Genomic DNA, 21,037 nt, shown 5'->3' with positions numbered 1-21,037 from the left:
ACCTGTTAACCTTTTTTGTTTGTGAACATTGTAGCAAAGTGCATCTTTAACTGAGAGTAAGCAACTGATGAAAGTGCTCTTCTCCTCAAAGGGTGTTCTAGAAGGAGATTCTGTTGGCAGGGACAGCAGCCCCACTGTGAGATGTGACTGTGCTCCCGTGAGTGACCCTCCTTGCTGAATGGTAAGTCACCACGACATAAAACACACTCCTAAACTGAACTCTGGCCACACAACCACAGGCTGTGTGCTAACTGAAATCTGGCCACACAACCACAGGCTGTGCACTCTGAGGATTAATCACATGCTTACTCCCTGAGGTTTGGAGGTTTGAAAACTGTCCATGAGCATAATCCGTTGCTACTGGCCTAGCCTTTGTAAAGCTTCAGAGAAACTAGACCTTTCTCATCTGAGCCTTCTCTGTCACCAGCCTAAGTGCCGAATAAAATCCCTCAGCTTCCAGCTCATCCACCACCTTTTTGCTCTGGGCTCTGGAAGGGCATCTCCATGGCTCTGTGCTGAACAGCCAGTTCCAGTGTTTGGCCTGCAGACGGGGCTCAAACATTGATAAGAAATGAATATAAGGATGAGTTGAGATGCACAGAAAGGAATGCAAATGCAAGAAAGGAATAAAACGAAAAGTATAAGTACAGAAATAAGGAAAAAGAAAGAAAATAACTAGTCCTTATTAAGAATCAATTCATCTATCATCCACTGGCCTGTGCATAGTCTTGAGAAACTATGCTGACCATTGAAATGGGACTCAATGTTGTACAGCTAATTCTTTCTAGACAAAGTTGTGAGGAGTGGGCAAGAACATGAAAGACTCAGAGATTTCAAAGTTTGAACATTAAATAAACAAAAAAAATAGTTAATGTTTTATATTGTGTATTGATTTTTCTATCCCCCCTTTTTCTTTGTACCAATGATTGAACCTAGGGTCTCACATATACCAGGCAAACTCTCTGTACTTAGTTATCAACCCAGATCATGCATGCATCTTTTAATAATAATTTTATTGAAAACTTTGAGATGTAAACATGTTGTAAATTGATCATATTCTTATTGGGTTTTACTCATATACACTCTCATTCACCATGATTCCACTGAGGGCCCTTCTCAATGGGGTTACTGGTAATCACTGTGGGGTCATGAGTGACCATCATTCTCTCTGGGAGGGGCACTACCTCAGGGTACGCCTTCTCGTCCTGTGGCACTTGCATTCTACATTCCCTGAGCCTTGGAGGGGCGTTGTAAGTGTCTTTTAGTGTTGTGTTCTTGGCAGCCTCTGATATTCTGCTTGGATGAGTTTTGAGTCTTCTCAGTCTCTATTGCAATCTCCTCAGAGGAGGTTCACAGACTAGAAATGAGAGAAACTCATATTCTATCTACCACTAACTCTTTAATGTTCCCTGGGTCCTGGCAGATGTGATGGAGGAGACTTATATTTTGCTAAGCACTTGGCTTTCTTTCTTGACATGCTGATGGATCTGGGGTCTCCCAGGCATTTGCTAACATCTGTGAAAGACAAATACTCTAGTCAAGAGTAAGACAAGCATGGATAAAAGGGGATAGACAGGCTTTTTGACAGGCTCTACATAGATGGGTAATTTTCCCATAAAGGAGCTACAGACATTTACTTTAAAATTCTTTTTTTTTTTTTTTTTTTTTTTTTTGTAAGTGCAGAAAACATCATGAAACAATGACACGGTTCCTACTGATTACTCCTCAATCAATTACATTTGGTAAGTAACTTTGTATTAGCAGTTTGAAAAATGGACCACTAACCATTTCTGTAAGAATGGGCTAGAGGGGCTGAAGGAATGGCTTAGTGGTTAAGGCATTTGCCTACAAAGCCAAAGGACCCAGGTTTGATTCCCCAGGACTTACGTTAGCAAGATGTACAAGGGGGTGCACACTCTAGAGTTCATTTGCAGTGGCTGGAAACCTGGCATACCCATTCTCTCTCTCTCTCTCTCCTTCCCTCTTTCTCTGCAACATAAATAAATAATAAACTGTCTTGATCAACTTCATAGCTCCTCACAGAGCCTGGAAAGAAGAACATTCAAGAAAAAACATTGGCACAGCAGTGAGTGGATAGAGCTTCAAAACATTAGGGATGCTCTTGAAAGCATCTTGAGAGCAGGACATCGTGTATGATATATGGTATGCATAGTTGTGTGTGATGTGAATGTTTGTATGTAGGGAGAGTGGTATGATGTGCTATATAAATTTATGTACTTGTTTGGCATGGTATATGTATGGTATATGCCATATATATATATATATGTATATATATATGTATTGCTGTATTTCTGTGTATGATGTATTTGCTTGTGTGTGTGTGTGTTTTCTGAAGACAAAAATACTTCAAGGACCCAGGTACATAATAGGTAGCTCACTAGAATAGTGACTTGTGATAGAGCTATGACCTTCCCTCTACTCCATATTAGAAGTGACTATATTACACACTCATAACTCTCTGAAAGACTCTCTGGGAGGAGCAAATTCAGCAAAACATTTGAAATGAAGTCTTTTCCTCTACCCTCTGCTCTTCTTATATCCTGAAACTGACAATAGAGCTCAGGGACAGGCAGCTGGGCAAAGCTCAGACCCACCCCTAGAAGAGATGAACTGTGTGACCTTAACACATATCATTTCCTGACTTTTAGTTTGGTAAGCACTAAAGTCAACATGTTGGATTAATGATGTTTAATATCCTTCTGTCACTAAGATTCTATGATGCTGATCTTTTAAGCAAGGTGCAATTCACAAAAGTAAATTGTTAGCTGCTGCTTCATATAAACTTTAAAACATTTTAAATTTGAGCTGTTTGGAATTCATGCAGCTTGTCCTAATTATTTATGAAAAATAAGCACAGAAAAATAAAAATTAAAAGAAAAACATTTGCCATGAAAGTTTGTAAGGAATATCTGTTCATTTCTTCCTTTTTTTTTTTTTTTTTTTTTTTTTACTTTCGGGTCAAGAATTTACATAAATCACATGCATAATAATAAGTGAATGTGAGGGAGCTCATCTGTTACTTTTCCTGGATCTTTGGACAATGAAACACAATCCCTACTGGGGTCTCTAAGAAAATTCCATAGTGCCCCACTGACTCACTAATGATGAGTGCTGTGGGCTTTGATTGGTATCAGGTACCCACTTGTGTATCTGCCACGAGACAGATTGCCTAGATAGCATTGTCCCCTCTGTAGGAAAATTAAATGCCCATACAACACACTGCCTGCAGGGCACACCCTTTCATTGTAAACCAGAACCAAAAATAAAATGTAAAATGAATTATGTATATCCAAACTAGCAATAAGTATCCCTCAGTCAACATGTGGAGTTACCCAACCCCCAACAATTGTATCACTTATTTCACTTCTGTTTCCCAGCAAGCCACTGTCAAGTGGAATTAATTATAAAAATATCATTCCAACAGGTGTTAAAAATTTTTATTATTGATTTTTTGCCAGCATAGAGGAGAGAGGAGACACAAACAGAGTGAGAGAGGGCGGGGGGGGGGGGGGAATCAACAAGTCAGAGCCTCCTGCCACTGCAAACAAACTCTAGATGCATGTACCACTTTGCTCATCTGGCATTATATGGGTACCAAGGAATGGAGCCCAGGCTGTCAGGTTTTGCAAGCAAGTGTCTTTAACAGTGAACTATTTCTCCAGTCAATGACCAGGTTTATAAGGAGGGTCTCTTTCTCATATGTTCACTTTGTCTTCTCCAAATTAATTTCATTTTGGTAGAAAAAAGTGAAATTATCCAGTATATAAAGTTTAATTAGAAATTAGTATTGTTTGTTATGTAATATCTATGTAGTCTATTTCTGCATTCTTTTCACAAAAATGTCCATATTAAAACTATGTTTTTCATGAAATAAACATACATTTTCAGACATCAATTTCATTTTTCCTTAAAATCAAGAAAAAATGCACTCACTTATGAGTTTTGCTGTGAAGATAATGTGGGTTGACTTTAGGGTTATCTGATCTGAGTCTCAGCTCACACTCCATTACCAACTCATCTCATCTATTTGGCATGCAATAGTTGTTTTATACTTGCCATAAATGAGAAAAGAAGGGATAAAGGCATTTAATTTGCCAGTAATTAAAATTCCAGTAGGTTTTTAAGGAATTGTGGGAGTGGAGATCTCAGTTAAATTAGGGTTAAATATGATCTGCTGCTTTTATAAATATGAGAAGTGAAAAGATAAACATGGAAAATATTTAAGATCTGTTTAGTGCACATGTTTCTGAATTGTAGATTATTGCTTATTTGATAAAGGTGGAGGAATTAGCACGTTATTAGTAGTGAATGGTCTCCAGGCAGATCTTCTTGGGACATTTAGCATGAACAAAGCCTTAGGGAGCAAAGCAGATCAGAGTGTGGTTGGTAGGAGAAAATATGTAGTTGTCATAAGATTGTTGTAAGGGAAGTGAGGTGCCTATGGTGCTGTCATGGATGTTACTATGTTCTCGCCCAATCCACTAGAATGAAATTAAAAGTAAGCTCTAATATGGACCATGAAGTTCAGAAAGTAAGAGTTAAAGCACATGAGAACATGGTAACTATGTATGATGAGGGATGATGATAGTGGGGGTAGATGTAAAGGAAGGTGGAGAGATTATATGGGAAATCCATGTACATTCTGCCCAGTTTTAAGACATACATTGTCTACTTTTCATGAATATAAATGCATCACTCATATTTTATAGCTGCTATGTCACCTTATTTCAATTAATACCAGGTCTATGGTTCAGCCCATCTTCAGGATTCTATAGGAAGCTTAGAGTATTTAATAGACTGTTTGCTCAGTAAGAAAACAATTATGAATTATCTGCTTAAAGGTGATGTATCCTGTGAGCTTGATGCTCAGCAACAAAACATCTATTATTTTTTGAAGACTGACTTAATGGTTCAGAATCCATTCATTCATTATTTATAGTGAAAATTTACAATATGTTCAGAATTAGGTTAACACAAATCATCTTTAAAAGCCTCATAGAATAAAATTCTTGCTTTTCTGAACCATTTATTTAGATAGGATTGTTGATGGGTCATCAACAGGAAAACACATACCAAGCTGAAGGAAAATCAGGAGCTGCAGGTAGAGAATTCTGGGGTGAAGGGCATGGTTTTAGCAAGGGGTCATGCAAGGCTCCACTAAAGAAGTCACATGAAAACAGGAGAAGGATATGATCAGGTAGATGACATAAGTGTGGGTGAAGAGCACAATGAGTGGGGATCACTTGAGGAAGGAAAGGCAGAGTTATGCAGTATCAGGAAAGAGAGCCAGGTGAATCATGGAGGCATGGGGTGGCTAGGGCCAGTTATCTCTACATACATTTTTGTTGTGACTATGCTCTTACTGTCCTGGGCATGACTTTTACACAGAAGGGGACCTGCGGCCTCAAGCCTGAGACACGAGCTGATTAGGATTGGTGGGAGTGTCCTGAGGAGCTCAACTCTTGGTGTGACACAATGATTTATAGAAGACCAACATGTGTACAGAAAACAACACAGTAGGCTATGGAGATTTAAGGACAGTAAACAAAACAAGTGATCCTCACTTTAGTCAGGGAGGGGGCATTATACAAGGTTTCTTTTATTTTTTTTATTCCTTCATTTCCAACTTACCTGTGTCTTTGAATGGAAATGTTATGGGACACCTCTTTTAAGAATATGTTGGTCTTTAAGCAGACCCACAGCATCTTCATTGGATTGTTTAGTTTATTCTTTTTTAAGATAACTACTTATCTTCTTAGAATATCTACAATTTTCTTAATTCTACTCTGAGATTTGTGTGTAATGCTTCTTGCTTGATGCCTTTCTTTTTATTATTGTATTTGATTTTTCGTTAGCATACAAAGTTTTAGGTGTCTTTATGGCTTTTATTTTTGGCTTACATGCCCTAGCAGAAGATTCATGATGGCAAGGGAAACTGGCATGAACAGAGACTCAACCTCACCTTTGCCACAGCAGGTAGAAAACAGGATCAGGAGTGTGAACTGAATTCTAGCACAGGGAGAGCTATCTATAATATCCCTAAGCCCATTTCCAACAACTTATCTCCTCCAGCAAGGGTTCACTTCCTACATGGCCATCAGTTGGGGACCAAGCATTCATAACACATGAGTTTATGGGGAACATCTGATTCAAATCACCATCACCATAGTCACCACTGTAGCTTTTTAGGTTGCCACTTTCTAATGAATCACTTTGTTTCATCTGATGCTCATTTTATCCCAATTTATTTATTATTTTTTTTATTTATTTTAGGCAGCATCTCACTGTGTAACCCGAGCTGTTCACTAACTCAAGGTATTCCTCCCTCTACCTCTGGAATGCTGGGCTTGCAAAAGTGCACTCATATGCATGACCAGTAGCCATATCACTACACTACTTATTTCAGTGGTTGTTTTGGGGATAACATTATGAGTTGTCAAATTACCAGCACTCCCCATTTGTCAGTATTTGCCAAGTTTTAAATTCTGTACTTGGTATCTAGAGTCAATGAATAAAAAAATAAGGAATTACATTAAAGATGTTGATGAAAATGATTTTATTAATTATTGAGTCTAAAGACCTAGAGTATCAACATAATACAAGAGAAGAACAAAAATCTAAGTTTGGGAACTGATATTATTTAACTTCAAGATTTACTGAAAAGCCACAATAATAAGGACACCAGGGTATTAATGAAGTCAAAGACAAATACCTGAATGAGACAGAGTGGACAGCTCAGAATTGGCCTGTGTAACATAGTCTGCAAGACTTTGACCAAGAAGTGTAAGCATTACAGTACAATCAAGAAAGACTTTCAACAAGTGATGCTTGAACAACTAGACATCAAAAAAAAGAGAATGGATTCATTCACATTCTTCACATATGTCAGGGCTAAGTCAATGTGGATTCAAGACTCAAATGTAAAATGAAAATCTGGGAAACTTCTAGGAGGAGCCATCAGAGAAAACCTAAATCACGTTGAATGTGGTGATAAACCCCTTACATAAAACAAAGGCAGAATTTATGAAGAAATTTGTAATCTGGAATTTATTAAAATTAAAAAGTTCTGCTCAGTGAAAAAAATGATAAAAGAATAAAAGACAGCCACAAATGGGAGGATGGATTCAAAATATGCAATGAAAAATACCTAATTCATTCCATAAGTCTTAAAGATTAGTGGTAAGAAAACAAACCAATTATGAAATAAGCCATAAACCTTGATAGAAGAAAATATACAGATAACAAGACATGAAAAATGCCCAGTAATGTAATACACCATTAACAAATTTCAAGTAAATATAGAAATGTACTAGTACTTCATTCCTACTGCATTTTCTATATAAATGTATATAAAGCTTATACAACTATTTTCAGGGCTCATCAGCGTCAGAGGCTTTGTTCAAATATCTCAACTCTGCAAGGCTTCACCCAACTAGTTGGAGTCCCAGAAGGGTTAAACTCACTATTCCCAGAGCATACTTCAAGGAGGTTTCAACAGGCTCCCACTTCTTTGAGCTTATTTGCTGAGTTGTCCGAAGACTTGGAGAAGATGTATTTTTTCTCTCACTTCCAAGATGTGTCTCTTGTCTTTCTCTTCTCTACTGACCCGACCTGGAGACCATGAATACTGTTTCCTGAGGCTCTCTCTCTATGTTGGTGGAATTTAGCTTGACAAGTTTAGAATTAATCTTTGCAACTCATATACAGTTTATATAAGAAAGTACCAAGTCTCATGGTTATTGATGGACTGAACATGGGGCAGGGTCTAGCAAGAAGGTTTAATAGACAATACCATAGATATGATCATATTTTCTGAAATAAATGCTACTCAATTTGAAACTTCATGAGAGTGATGTCTCAGAATGTGATAGGGACATAAATTAGAACAGTGTCTCTATTGGGATGCTTAGATAAAAATACTCACTTATGTTATACTTTAATAAATCAGAGATACCCATGCAGTCTTGTGAGATCACTGACAACAATAAAATAAATGATAATTAAATTTAATAGTAACAGAATAAAATACTAGGTTAATAAGAAAGAAAAGAAAAACAACTAAAGTTGTTTGGATAGAAAATAGAAAGAAATATATGGCTTCATAGGCAAGTGCCTTAACCACTAAGCAATCTCTCCAGTATTCCTTTTGATTTTTTTGAGGTGCTAACCTGTGTGTGAGAGAGTAGAGGTCAGAGGACTTGAATTGTCATTCTCACTTTTCACCTTCTTGTGAAACAAGATGTCTTGCCTACTAATGTGTTTTCCAGTCTAGCTGGTCCACAAACTTCTGGTGAATTCTTGTCTCTTCTTCCTCTCATCCCCTATGCATGCTGAGATTACAGATGCCTGCTGCAGCCAATTCCTTTGTTGTAAATCCACACATTAATAATAACTGTGCTAGGTAGACTTTATACCCATTTCACAAATATCTTACATAACATAAAATGGGAAAGATTTGTTGTAGCCCATTGTTTCAGAGGTTTCAGTCCATGGTCCTTAGTTGTGTTGGTTCTGGATGAGACAGAGAAACATTTTGCTGTGAATATGTCACCCGTGTCATGATGGGCTGAAAAGATAGAGGGCAAAGGACTTGGGGCCATGTGTGACCTTCAAAAGCATGCCTTTAGGGACCTGCTTCTTCAGGTCACCTGCTATCTAAATACCAGTCCACACATGACCATGTCCGAGATGCTTCATATTTACCATAGCCACTAGAAAATGATAATGTACTATTTACAGGGTGTTGTCAATAGCAGATGATTACTTGTACATCTAGTAAACATGAACAAATCCATAAGCAGGAAATTACAAAGTCTAATTGGCATGAATAAAATAAAAGATACATAGATGTAGAGGTAAACTTCATAGATTCTAACTGGGACTATGGTAGAAAATGTTACCTAAGTTTCTCCAAAGATTTATCTATGGACAAAACACTATTCCAGTGAAAAGCCCAGCTGGTCTTGTTTGTTCATCTGTATGTTGGTCTTTATTTGTTTACTGGTAATGGCAGGCCGATTCTAAAATTTATAGTGGAATTCAAAGGGTCAAAATCAGCCCGGACATTCTTCAATAAGAACAAAATTGCCGGATTCACATTAGCACACAGGAAGGCTTATTCTATAAGCAAATTCTCTTAAGCCGTACAGTATTGGCATAGGTAGATAAGTGGACATGTCAAACAGAATAGAACACCCACCAGCAAATTCCCAAACGTTACTTCTTTTGACTTATGACAGTGACAGCACTGCTGCCGGACAGAGCACGAAGGGGCTGCTTAGATATCTGTAACTACACCGATTGGATATTCATTGGGAAAGTCTTGACACATCAGGTTATGTCCAGTAATTGATTCCAGATCCATGTATTTCTTTATGAAATTAGATTTGTCAAAGACTTCTTAAGCCAGAAAAAATTAAAATAAGATTCTAAAAATTATCTATAAATTACACCAAACACATACTCTTTATCAAAAATAATTTACTGGGCAAATTAAAATCAACTGTAGAGAGAGGTGAGATCAGTCATTCTCAGACATGGCACTGGCAGGTATGGTATGTATAAAGAATTCCCATGAATTCTGACGAGCAGTAAATCACCCAATAGAAATATGGGGAGAAGGACAGTTAGTATATTCATAAAAATTCTGGACTCCAGCCTGGGGATATAGTTCAGTGATTAAAGATACTTGCCTGCAAGCCCACACTCATGTCCCCAGTGCCTACATAAAGCCAGACACACAAAGTGATGCATACATCTGGGGTTCATTTGCAGTGACAAGAGACTCTGGTACATCGATACTCAGGATCTCTCTGTGTCTTTCAAATTAATATATAAATTAAGAACAATGCTTTGAAAAATTCTATACTTTTCAACTATTGGAATGAGGCAAGTTGAAAATCACCAAGATATCTTTAATAATTTTTTCTGAGCAAACCAAGTGCTTATAGGCTGAGAAGTAGCCATGGTGGGAGAAAAATTTCCATAACCATATTGTAAAACTTTGTAGTTTCTGAAAAGTGTGAAATTATGCAACCTTCTAAGCCAGCATCCCAATTCTAGAAAAAGTATTCAAAAACGATGTATATATTTGTTCACTGAAGGATTATGATTATGTACATTTTTATTTTTGTTGCTATCGCTGAATACAACACTGTGTCATTTCTCATAAAGAAAAGCATTTTTGGTCTCATGGCTCTGAAACTCAGGAGTTCAGAGTCCAATGGCTGAATCGGATGAAGGCCTTCCTGCTGGTGGGGACTTTCTGCAGAACCTCAAGTGATATCTGGTGTCAGGTAGTGAAATTGTCCTAACTTAGGCTTCTTCTCTTATTAAACATCCATGGTCCCATTGGCTTGACCTACTTTCATGCTGTTATTTAACCTTATGTGCCTCGCCCATATGCCACCTACAAATACCATAGTTGGATTAACATTGTCCCTTCTTCATAACCTTATGATGGGAGTTAAATTTCAACATGAGAGCTGGAAATGACATTCCAGCAAGCAAACACATTTCACAATCATTCAGAGTAACCCCAAAGTGTGGCTATGTAGACATTTGATTTAGCAAATCTAAAATGTATGTGTGTCATGTATGTTATGTACCATAAGTATATACAATTTCTTTATCAGTTGAAAGTAAATGAAAATAACTCTCACATCCAGGTAAATTTCAGGGTAGTTATGTGAAGTGATACTTCTCAAAATTAAATAATGTGTTTTTTTTTTCTGTTATAATAGGAAAACATTAATAAATCTCAGAAAGAATTCTTGACCCATTAAACAAACAAAATTAAAACCCATGGAAAAAAAATGTATACTACATAATTCCATCCATGCAGATTCAAACATGAAAAATATTTACCAACACTGGTAAGTCATTATTGGTCATTATGGCTTCTGTGAGATACTGGGTCAAAAGTTTGCTCTGGGAAGCTTATAACATTTCACTTCCTCATTGTTGGGTATAATGGAACCAAATGCTCACCTGTCAAATTTACTACGCGAAATTATATTGTACCTAATATAAAGTATACTTAAAATTTGCTGTTGCTGTCTATGAGTTGGCAAAGGCAAAGGAGAGGTATTCCAGCTGTGCAAGTGAAGTAAAGACAATTTTAAAAGTTTGTATGATGAGGCTGCTGAAAACTGTTCAATTACAGTCTCTCTATGGGATGGTAAGAGGGCAAACCAGTAGGTTGACTGCTCTAAGCCCTTTGTGGGATGGTATAGCCTTGTATGGATATGGTAATGGCTGTAGGAGAAGCAGGTGTTAACCTGAAGGTCAAGCAGTTGACTCAAGATCTCTGGTTTGGGATGGCTACATTAAACATCCAGGGGCAGACGCTGAAGGGTCTACTGGCTAATCAAAAAAGATGGGAATTAGCTTGGACAACAGAACACAGTTAACAATCAGAATAGCATTTTATGTTATTTTATTTTATTTGTTGTTTTAAGAAGTAAAGGCTTCTGGTAAGTTTTTTTTTTTTAAACATTTTTTTTTAAATTATTTATTTATTTATTTGAGAGCGACAGACACAGAGAGAAAGACAGATAGAGGGAGAGAGAGAGAATGGGCGCGCCAGGGCTTCCAGCCTCTGCAAACGAACTCCAGACGCGTGCGCCCCCTTGTGGTGCATCTGGCTAACGTGGGACCTGGGGAACCGAACCTCGAACTGGTGTCCTTAGGCTTCACAGGCAAGCGCTTAACCGCTAAGCCATCTCTCCAGCCCTTCTGGTAAGTTTTTAAGATGGGCAAGATCATACTATATACTGGCTCCAAGCCTTCTCAGCAGATGTGGGTATGTAAGTATTCTACCCATTTGTATTATTATTATTATTATTGTTGTTGTTGCTTCTTTTCCATGTCTCTCTTTCCCACTCTCTCTACTCTGTGTAGGTAACCAGTCTCTATTTTCTCATTTATCCCTGTTAAAGGTACACACGAGTCTTCACAACTTCTTTACATAAAGGATCAGTAGCATAAAGACTCATTGATGAGTTGTAGAGGTGGCTTAGGGGTTAAGGCACTTGCTTGCAAAGTCAAAGGTCGCAGGTTCTGTTTCCCAAGACCCACATAATCCAAATGTACATGATGGGAAATATATCTGGAGATCATTTGGAGCATTTGGACTCCCTAGCATGTCCATTCTCCCCCTCCCTTTCACTTTCTCTTTTGCTCTCTCTCTCTTTTCTCTTTCTCACATGAAGCTTAGCTTGATCTACTTAATATTATGTCCTGGTAAAATCACTTCACTTCAGTTTACAAAGATATTTTTCAGAAGCTAATAATGCTGCATCTTGTCAATGTACCATAGTGTGTTCACACATAATCTATTACTCATTCAAATGAATACATTTCCCTAATTGGGATTTGACTTTGTTCCTGGTGTTTTGTAACTGCAAACAATGCTGCCAAGAATGCATGTGAGTGAATGCATTTCTGTATTTTTGGTGCTTTGTCTTCAGGGATATATATGCCCAGAAGGAGGATTCTTGAGGCAGAGGCTAAGTGCCCATGCACATTTCCTGTGTGTTTCAGTTCCTTGAAGTTTTGTCAAGATTCCTTCCACATGAGAATTGCATTCTCATTAATAATATTTGAGAGTGCCCATTTTCTGACAGTCTGACACACAGAATGTATTTTCCTTTCATTTATTACAAAAATGTGTACCAATCTGACAGGTGTGAAATGCTACGTCAGTGTTGTTTGAAGTTGCATTTCTCTATGAATGAGGGATTTTAATATTTGTTCACTTGTTTGAAGGGTGTTTTTATTTCTTTTTATTTCTGTCTTTGTGAATTGTTGACTCATTCCATTTTTTTCTTCTTCTTTTGGGTGTTTTGGTTTTTGTCCTATAAACATGGACATATATATATTAGAAGTGTAAAGTGTAAATACAGCCTGAGACTATTCCCTTTTATAATGAAGGGTGCCTTTTACTCATTCTGGGGGTTGTAACAGGAACACATTTTTATCTTTATTTTATTCCATTGTGGTAATAACACAGAATATGGGATATACCTTTGTAACATATTTTATGTGTCCATATATTAAATACAGCATGATTGACTATCAATACAATGGTGGGTGACAAACTTGTTGTACTTATTCATGTTTCTATTTCACCTTCCTCATCACTATGTAGCCACCATGCCATACCTTGATCCTATTAGACTATGTTTCATATTTCACGTAAAAAGAATCACTGGGAGTGGTGGCACACACCTTTAAACCCAGCACTCTGGAGGCAGAGGTAGGAGGACTTCTGTTAGTTCAAGGCCACCTTGAGACTACATACTGAATTCCAGGTCAGCCTGGGATAGAGTGAAAGCCAACACTGAAAAATCAAAAAACAAAAAAAAAAAGAAAGAAAAAGAATCTTTCAGTATTTGTCTTTGTGAGACTGATTTACATTCTTAATGTAATATCTTTAAAGTTAATCAACATTGTCATATTTTGCAGAATTTCCTTCTGTTTAAAGATTGAATAATATTCCAAGGAGTGTCTTCACGAATTATAAATGGGGCTATTATATAACCCATCCACCCCAGTCTTGGCATTTACCAAAAGAATATAAATCAGGAACTCAAAGTGATGTCTGCATTTCTGGATTCATTGCAGTATCTTATAATACTTAAGACATTTTAGGAACATGGGTGAATGGATAAAGAAAACATAGCAAGTACTGCACACATATAAGAGTATACATTTCATTCACTTTTTTTCACAATTGATTTTCTGTGTAGCTAAGCCTCTTAACATTTTGTTTTTAAAGTAATTAGAGAGTTCCAGGTTTTACTAAAAAGCCATTTCCTAGGCTGGAGAGATGGCTTAGCGGTTAAGCGCTTGCCTGTGAAGCCTAAGGACCCAGTTCGAGACTCTCTCCCCAGGACCCAAGTGAGTCAGATGCACAAGGGGGCACACACGTCTGGAGTTCGTTTGCAGTGGCTGGAGGCCCTGGCGTGCCCATTCTCTCTCTCTCTCTATGCCTCTTTCTGTCCCTCTCTGTTTCTCTCAAATAAATAAACAAAAATAACAACAAAAAAAATTAAAGCCATTTCTGTACCAATATTAAATAGGAACTGACTCACATTATATTTTAGTATTTTATGGATTCTATTTTTATACTTATATCCCTAATCTATATGGTGTTTATTTTATTTTATCAATTGCAATTTTGTTTAACATTATGTGTCTAGGAATGTATTGCCATTTATTTCACTCCTTACTTCGACACCCAGAGTAGAGCTTCCCCTTGGGGATTGAAATGTGGCTTTATTCAGGCTTCATACTTCCTCTCAGTGGAGTATACTTAAGGCCTTGGTTTTCAGCTCCCCATTTCTTTAATTCATATGGCTGGGCCATGATATATAATAATTACCTAATGTTTAAATGTTTGGCAAGGGACTCATCCTCAGATTTTCAGTCTTTACTTATCTTACATGTTTGTTTTACCATATGAATTAAAGTAACATACTAGCTACCATAAAATATGTTATACATACTTATATTGTAATTGAAGTGGGATAAGTTTAATTTGGAGAGGAATTATACCTTTATAATGATGAATCATCTTGTTGTATAGCATATATCTTTCTATTTAAGTTTCTCTATAAGAATTTCAGGAATTTTGCTCATATTTTCCTTATGAAAGATTCAGACATTTTTTTTTTCTGATTCTGTTTTACTCATCTTTGTTGTCACTTTAAGCATTCCTTGGTCTCTAGTCATGTTATCTGATTTATTTATTTATTTTTTGTGGAGGCTGCAGGTTCTTTCTATGCTAATTTCATGGTCTGCTACTCACAGAATGTTTTCAGTGTTTTGTGGTTTTTATTATTGATCTTCAGGGGTTTTATAGCTATAATATCATATAATCTGCAATAGCGATAACTGTAATCTTTCTTTACACATTTTTATGCCACTTACCATATTGCATTCGCAAACACCTTCAGTGTAAGAACAAATCTCAGTGAGAGAGGAAACCCTTGTCTTGCTTCGTATTTGTAGGGCTAGTAGTGGTTTTTTTTTTTTTTTTTTTTTTTTCCCCTTTAAAGATAGTAACTTTAAGTAGGGCATGGTTGGGCATACCTTTAATCCCAGCACTCGGGAGGCAGAAGTAGGATTGCCATGACTTCGAGGCCACCCTGAGACTCCATAGTGAATTCCAGGTCATCCTGAACTAGAGTGAGACCCTACCTCATAAAAACAAACAAACAAACAAACAAAAAAAGATAGTAACTTTAGGCCTAGGATATATATATATCTATATATCTCTATCTATAAATACATACCTATCTTCTAATAATCATCTTTGTGTGTGTATCTGTATGTAAACCCATATATATATACACACATACATATGATGACATATTTTTAAATTATATTATAAAACTGTCCCACAGTTCCTATTTTCTTAGAATTTTTATCATAGATAATATTGAGCTTGGCCCAGGGCATCTCCACCTCTATGGAGATAAGCACATACTTTTCCTCTGGATTTGGTGGTGGGATGTATTTTATTGCTGGTTTTATTTATTGAAGTAAGGAAATGATCCTGAATTGAATACTGTTCTTGGAATATGACTTGTTTTCATGATAGACATGGCTGCATTCTTCTCAGAACTTTTTCTTAATGTTGAGGAGGTATACTGCTCATTAATCTTCCTTCCTTCTGTGTTCATATGACTTAGGTATCAACATTGTACCTGTTCAAGGGTTCATTCATGTCTAATGTTGTAGCCTATGAGTTCAAGACTGTGGGAAGATGTGGGTCTTAAGGTTTGGGTGAATTATTTTGTGAAAAACCGTGTGTCTTATGGATGTTATCTCTATTTTGTGCTGTATGGAAATTGGATGGTTTGGCTTCTGATGCCTTAAGAAATTACCTGTACTGTGTAGCAAAGAGTAATGTAATTTTCTCAGAAGTATCAAAGTAGTTTCATGGTTTTCAGAGACTTCACTCTGTATTATTATTATTCCTGCCTTGTCATTTTTATTTAGCACATTTTAATTGTCTTACTTTTCTTGATCATATAAGGGGGTTGCCATTCATTTTGATATTTATCAAGATCAATTCTTGCACTAATTAAGTGCTGTTTTAAATAAGTTATTATTTAATTATTTTAGTAAATATAGTTTTACATTCTGTTTTATTCTTAAGTGATATGCATGTTTCCCTCATAATATATTTTCTCATGCTATGTTTTGGTTTAATATGCCATTCTTTTCCTATTTATCAAATGGGACTCTAGTTCTGTTTGTAGTATTCCACTGTTGTCAATTAAGTATATACAATGATATGTTTTCCTCTGATGGCCAACTTTAAATATAGCAGATTGACTTTGATAAGTAAGGAACTCATGAACACGCTTTTCCAGACCTTTCTCTGATATTACTTTTTCAGTCCTCCACCTAGAGGTTATTCATATAGAGTTTTAACATCTCTTGTCTCATGGATGGAATCATATATCTCAGTTGTACCTGAGATTCTCCCAGCAGCCTTGACACTTACCTACCAGTTCCCATTCTATATCCATGACCATCAGTGAAATTTTGAAAAACAAAATTTATCATGCCCTGACACAGGTAAAATCCTTGAAGAAATCCTTGGGGTGGAAGGACCACAGCCTTCTGTGAGTGGACCTTTAAGTACTACTCAGGACCACTTCTCGCTGTCCTTGTCATTACACTGTCCTCCACCAGAACAAGTACAAAGACTTCATATTTGCCTAAATAGTCTTGTTTTGCTTTTAATTGACTTTCTCTTGTGGCTTATATGTAGAATTCTTTTTCTGGACACTTCACCTATTAATACTTTCATGGAGCCATGATAATCCCATACTTACTTCTACAGTGTGTTTCTTTTATGTCCTGACAGCTTTCCATTTATAGTACAACCTAGGTTCTTTCATGGAATCATATTTTATGCATCTCCATCTTTACTGCTAAGTTCCTGGTGCATACCAGACATGCATTAACTACCCTCTGGATACATTCCAGTACTGCTCAATGTTAAGCCATTGCATTAAACTATAGGAAGACTAAATGGTCAAAGAAATGGCAGTGTGGAACATAAATAATGAAATGAAGATGTGGCCATTGGTGCAATAGATGAATAATTGTTAAATATATTCTCCAAAGCAGGATCTAATTCATAAATCTTATGCACATAGCTAGATATATGCCATCTAGAAATTCCTACTGATGCTTCCAAATTTCTCTATTCTTTCCTTGTAAAGTCCCATAGGCATTTTAGATTCAGTTTTAATCGCTCTAAACATCTTCCCTTTGGAATGTTTCTGAGACAAGCTAAACTACAATATCCAACGTTCCAACCAGACATAATCCTGACATACCTTCATAGGGTCCAAGACTACTTGGATCAAGTTCACTTTTGCAGGAAATAAGTCTCAAACATGTAGCTACTTCAAAGTTTATGTCGTCCTGTTATTAATAACTACTGAACAAATGTATACCAGTAAATCTCATTATTAATTCTGCAACATTTTCTGATAATGAATTTGTTTGTGTTGGGATGTTAACTAGAATACAGCTTGAGCACCTGAAATATCCAAAACATTGAACAAAACTACAGTGACTTTGATGAAACAATGAAACATTTGCTGATTTCTCCTTCCATCAGAATACACAATAAAATCTTTATCTGATAAGTTATATGTCTGTTTTACTGGGATGAAATTTGCATTCAATGAACCATCATTTTTGACACACAGTTCTATGAAGCGTATATAACCATGTAACAATCCTAAAACAGAGGGCAAAGTAAGTTTCAATCTTTATAAAAATTATTATACCACTTCTACCACTTTTTTTGAGATAAATTACCTCCTCCCTCAGGAAGCCTTCAGTGACAGTTGATCTAAGTTCTATCCCTATACTTTAGTGCAGAATGTCATATGAATATAGTCATACTTCTTTCATTTAGCTTAACACCTCTGAGGTTCATGCATGCGATTATACATCCACCATTGGCTCTGTGTTGTCCTTGAGCTACTACATATATTTAACCACTCACCACACAACGGACAATCAATGGTATTGTGCCACTTTTTCACAATTACAAACACAGCTGTTATTTTCACCCACTGACAAGTCTTTTTAATGGACATATTGGTTCGTTTTTCCTAGGTCCGTGCCTAACATTGGGACTTCTAAGTAGGTATTTTTAACTTCGTAAGAAACTACCAAATTATTTCCCAAAAGAGGCTGTGTATTTGAAACACCCATCAGCAATATCCCTGTGTACATGCTGTTCTGGGGCTTTCTAGCCTCCTGTGCTTTAGAACTATAATTGGTGTGTACCGGTAGGTTATTATTAACTTGGTTTAATTTACATTTCCTTGATGATGTTGAGCATTTTAATGTATTTATTCATTCTCCTCTGATGAGCTGTCTGTGTAAATGTTTTGTCTGCCTTTCAATGGGATGTTTTCAATGGAATGTTTACTTTGTCAGCAGTGAGTTGTGGCTTTACATAATAGTCACACAGTATCAGAATCAGCGGTTTTGCAACTATTTTCTATTAGCAAGTGGCTTTGCTTCATTTTCTGAGGACCTCTGGAAAGGTAAAAGCATATTCTTGACAAGAATGGTTTCATTTATGCATTTTGCTTGCATTTCTGATGCATATTTCATGCTATAATCTAAGTCTCCCCACCTATTCTATGAAACTTCTTCCTGCTTTAAAGCAGCTAGCTCCTATAGTTTGGATGATGGGTCAGCTAATATTGAGAGATGGCTAATATTTTCATTGCTGTTGGATTTAAAGATTTCCTGTTCTTTATTGAACACTGTGGCTGCTTTATCAACAGTCATTTGACTTATATTTGTGAACCCATTTCTATTTGGATTTTCTTCTTTTCCATTGATTAATACAAATAGTTTTTCTCCAATATCACCCTGCCCTGAGTATTGTTTCCCATGGTGTACTGCAAACCAGGTTGTGTAAATCATCTCATTTCATTCTTTTTTTTTTTTTGTAAAAAGTGAAAAATTTATACAATCTGAAAAGAAACAATGGTATAAACATTTTTTTTCTTTATTTATCTTGGCCTGTTGGGAACATTACATTTTTAAGTTACATTTTAGAATTAGATTTCTGCTGTAAACTGAAACATGTAAGTTTTTAAAAAACAGCATTGCATTGAAAGTATAGGGAAATTTTGGTGGAACAGTTCTTTTATTAAGTATTCTGATTCATAAACATGGCATATCTGCCCCATCATTTAAGTTTTTATTTATAATATTATGCTTCCATAGTTTTTAGCATAGAAATATCATTCATGCTTTGTTAAATTTGCCCCTTGATTTCATCTATTTTAACATCAATGAGGAAGGCACTAGCATATAGCAGTTTGAGTGAATTTTCCAGGTATTGACTTGTTATATAGTCTATCTTTTTTGGTTCACATGTTCTTTTATTATTTTCTAAAAAAAAGCCAGACACATTAGCTACAAATAAAGACATTTGTATCTTTTCCTCCACAGTGTGCATCTCTTTTTCTATTTCATAGGCTTCTTGAACTTATTTCACTAGTTAGGTGAGGATGATGTTATATCCCTGAGCCCCAGTAACTCTTGTTACTGCTCTCTTCAATAGCAATAACTTAGATGCCTTTTTTAGAGTGATGAAGCACTGAACTTGGCCAGTTCTTCCAATCAAGAATAGGGATTGAGTTGGGCATGGTGGCACACGCCTTTAATCCCAGCACTCAGGAGGCAGAGGAAGCAGGATTGCCATGAGCTAGAGGCCACCTTGAGACTCCATAGTGAATTCCAGGTCAGCCTGGGCTAGAGTGAGACCCTACCTCAGAAAACAAACAAACAAACAAACAAACAAACAAAAAGAATGGGCATTGAGGGCTGGAGAGATGGCATAGCAGTTGAGAGCTTGCCTGTGAAACCTAAGGACCCTAGTTCGAGGTTCTATTCCCCAGGACCCGCGTTAGCCAGATGCATAAGTGGGTGCAAGCATCTGGAGTGCGTTTGCAGCGGCTAGAGGCCCTGGCGTGCCCTTTCTCTCTCCGTTTCTCTCTATCTGCCTCTTTCTCTCTGTCTGTTGCTCTCAAATAAGAAAAAATAAAATAATTTAAAAAGACTGGGAATTGAATATTGTCAAAAATCTGCTCTAAATATTCGCTTTGGGGAATGTCAGTGATATTAGAGGTTGGAACAATCTAGGTGAAAGGACTTTTCTCTTGTTTTCTGGGAAGGAGAAAGTTTATTGTCTTTCTGCAAGAACCTCGGAGGACTTGTTGCCACAGTAGAAGGTTCATAGAAATGTGCAAATTTTCAATTCTGTTCCTGAGATGCATACTTGCATATAACCTCTTAGAGGGCCCTGGCCTTCACTCCAGCTCCTATACTTGAGATTCTCCAGTATAGATCTCTGGAGAAAAGCTTATCTGTAACTTAATAGATCATGGACTATTTCTTATTTTTAATTTTTTTGTTAGTCTACTGAGTGTTTGTATCATTCTGACATCTTCAAATGCAATTTGTTTCATTTGATTCTCTTCCCCTTCCTCTGTCCTCCCCGCAATATCTTCCTCCTTCTCTTTACATGCCACATGTGTCATTTTGCCCCTTCCCTCCTCCTTCCTATAATCCTATTTAAATATTTTATTTATTCATTTACAAGGAGAGAGAGAGAGAGAGAGAGCATAGGGGACTCTTGCCACTTAAAATAACTCCAGATGCATGGACCACTTTGTGCATTTGAATTTATGTGAGGAGTGAGAAATCAAACTCAGGCCATCAGGATTTCCAATAATCACCTTTAACAGCCAAGCCATCTTGCCAGTCATTTATATCCACTCTTTAGTCTTTTTGGTTTTACTACTGCTTACCCCCCTTTATATTCATATGTATAGATATTGCAAGTTATGATCAATATATCAAAGAGAAAATGCAATATTAGTCTTTTTGAGTTTGAGTAACTTTACCTAAATTAATTATTAATTATTAATTATTTGTATATATACTGTTG

The sequence above is a fragment of the Jaculus jaculus genome, chromosome 12, assembly GCF_020740685.1.
Source record: "Jaculus jaculus isolate mJacJac1 chromosome 12, mJacJac1.mat.Y.cur, whole genome shotgun sequence".
Taxonomy (NCBI): domain Eukaryota; kingdom Metazoa; phylum Chordata; class Mammalia; order Rodentia; family Dipodidae; genus Jaculus; species Jaculus jaculus.
The sequence above is the reverse complement of the archived record's forward strand: the minus strand, read 5'-3'. Positions refer to the sequence as shown.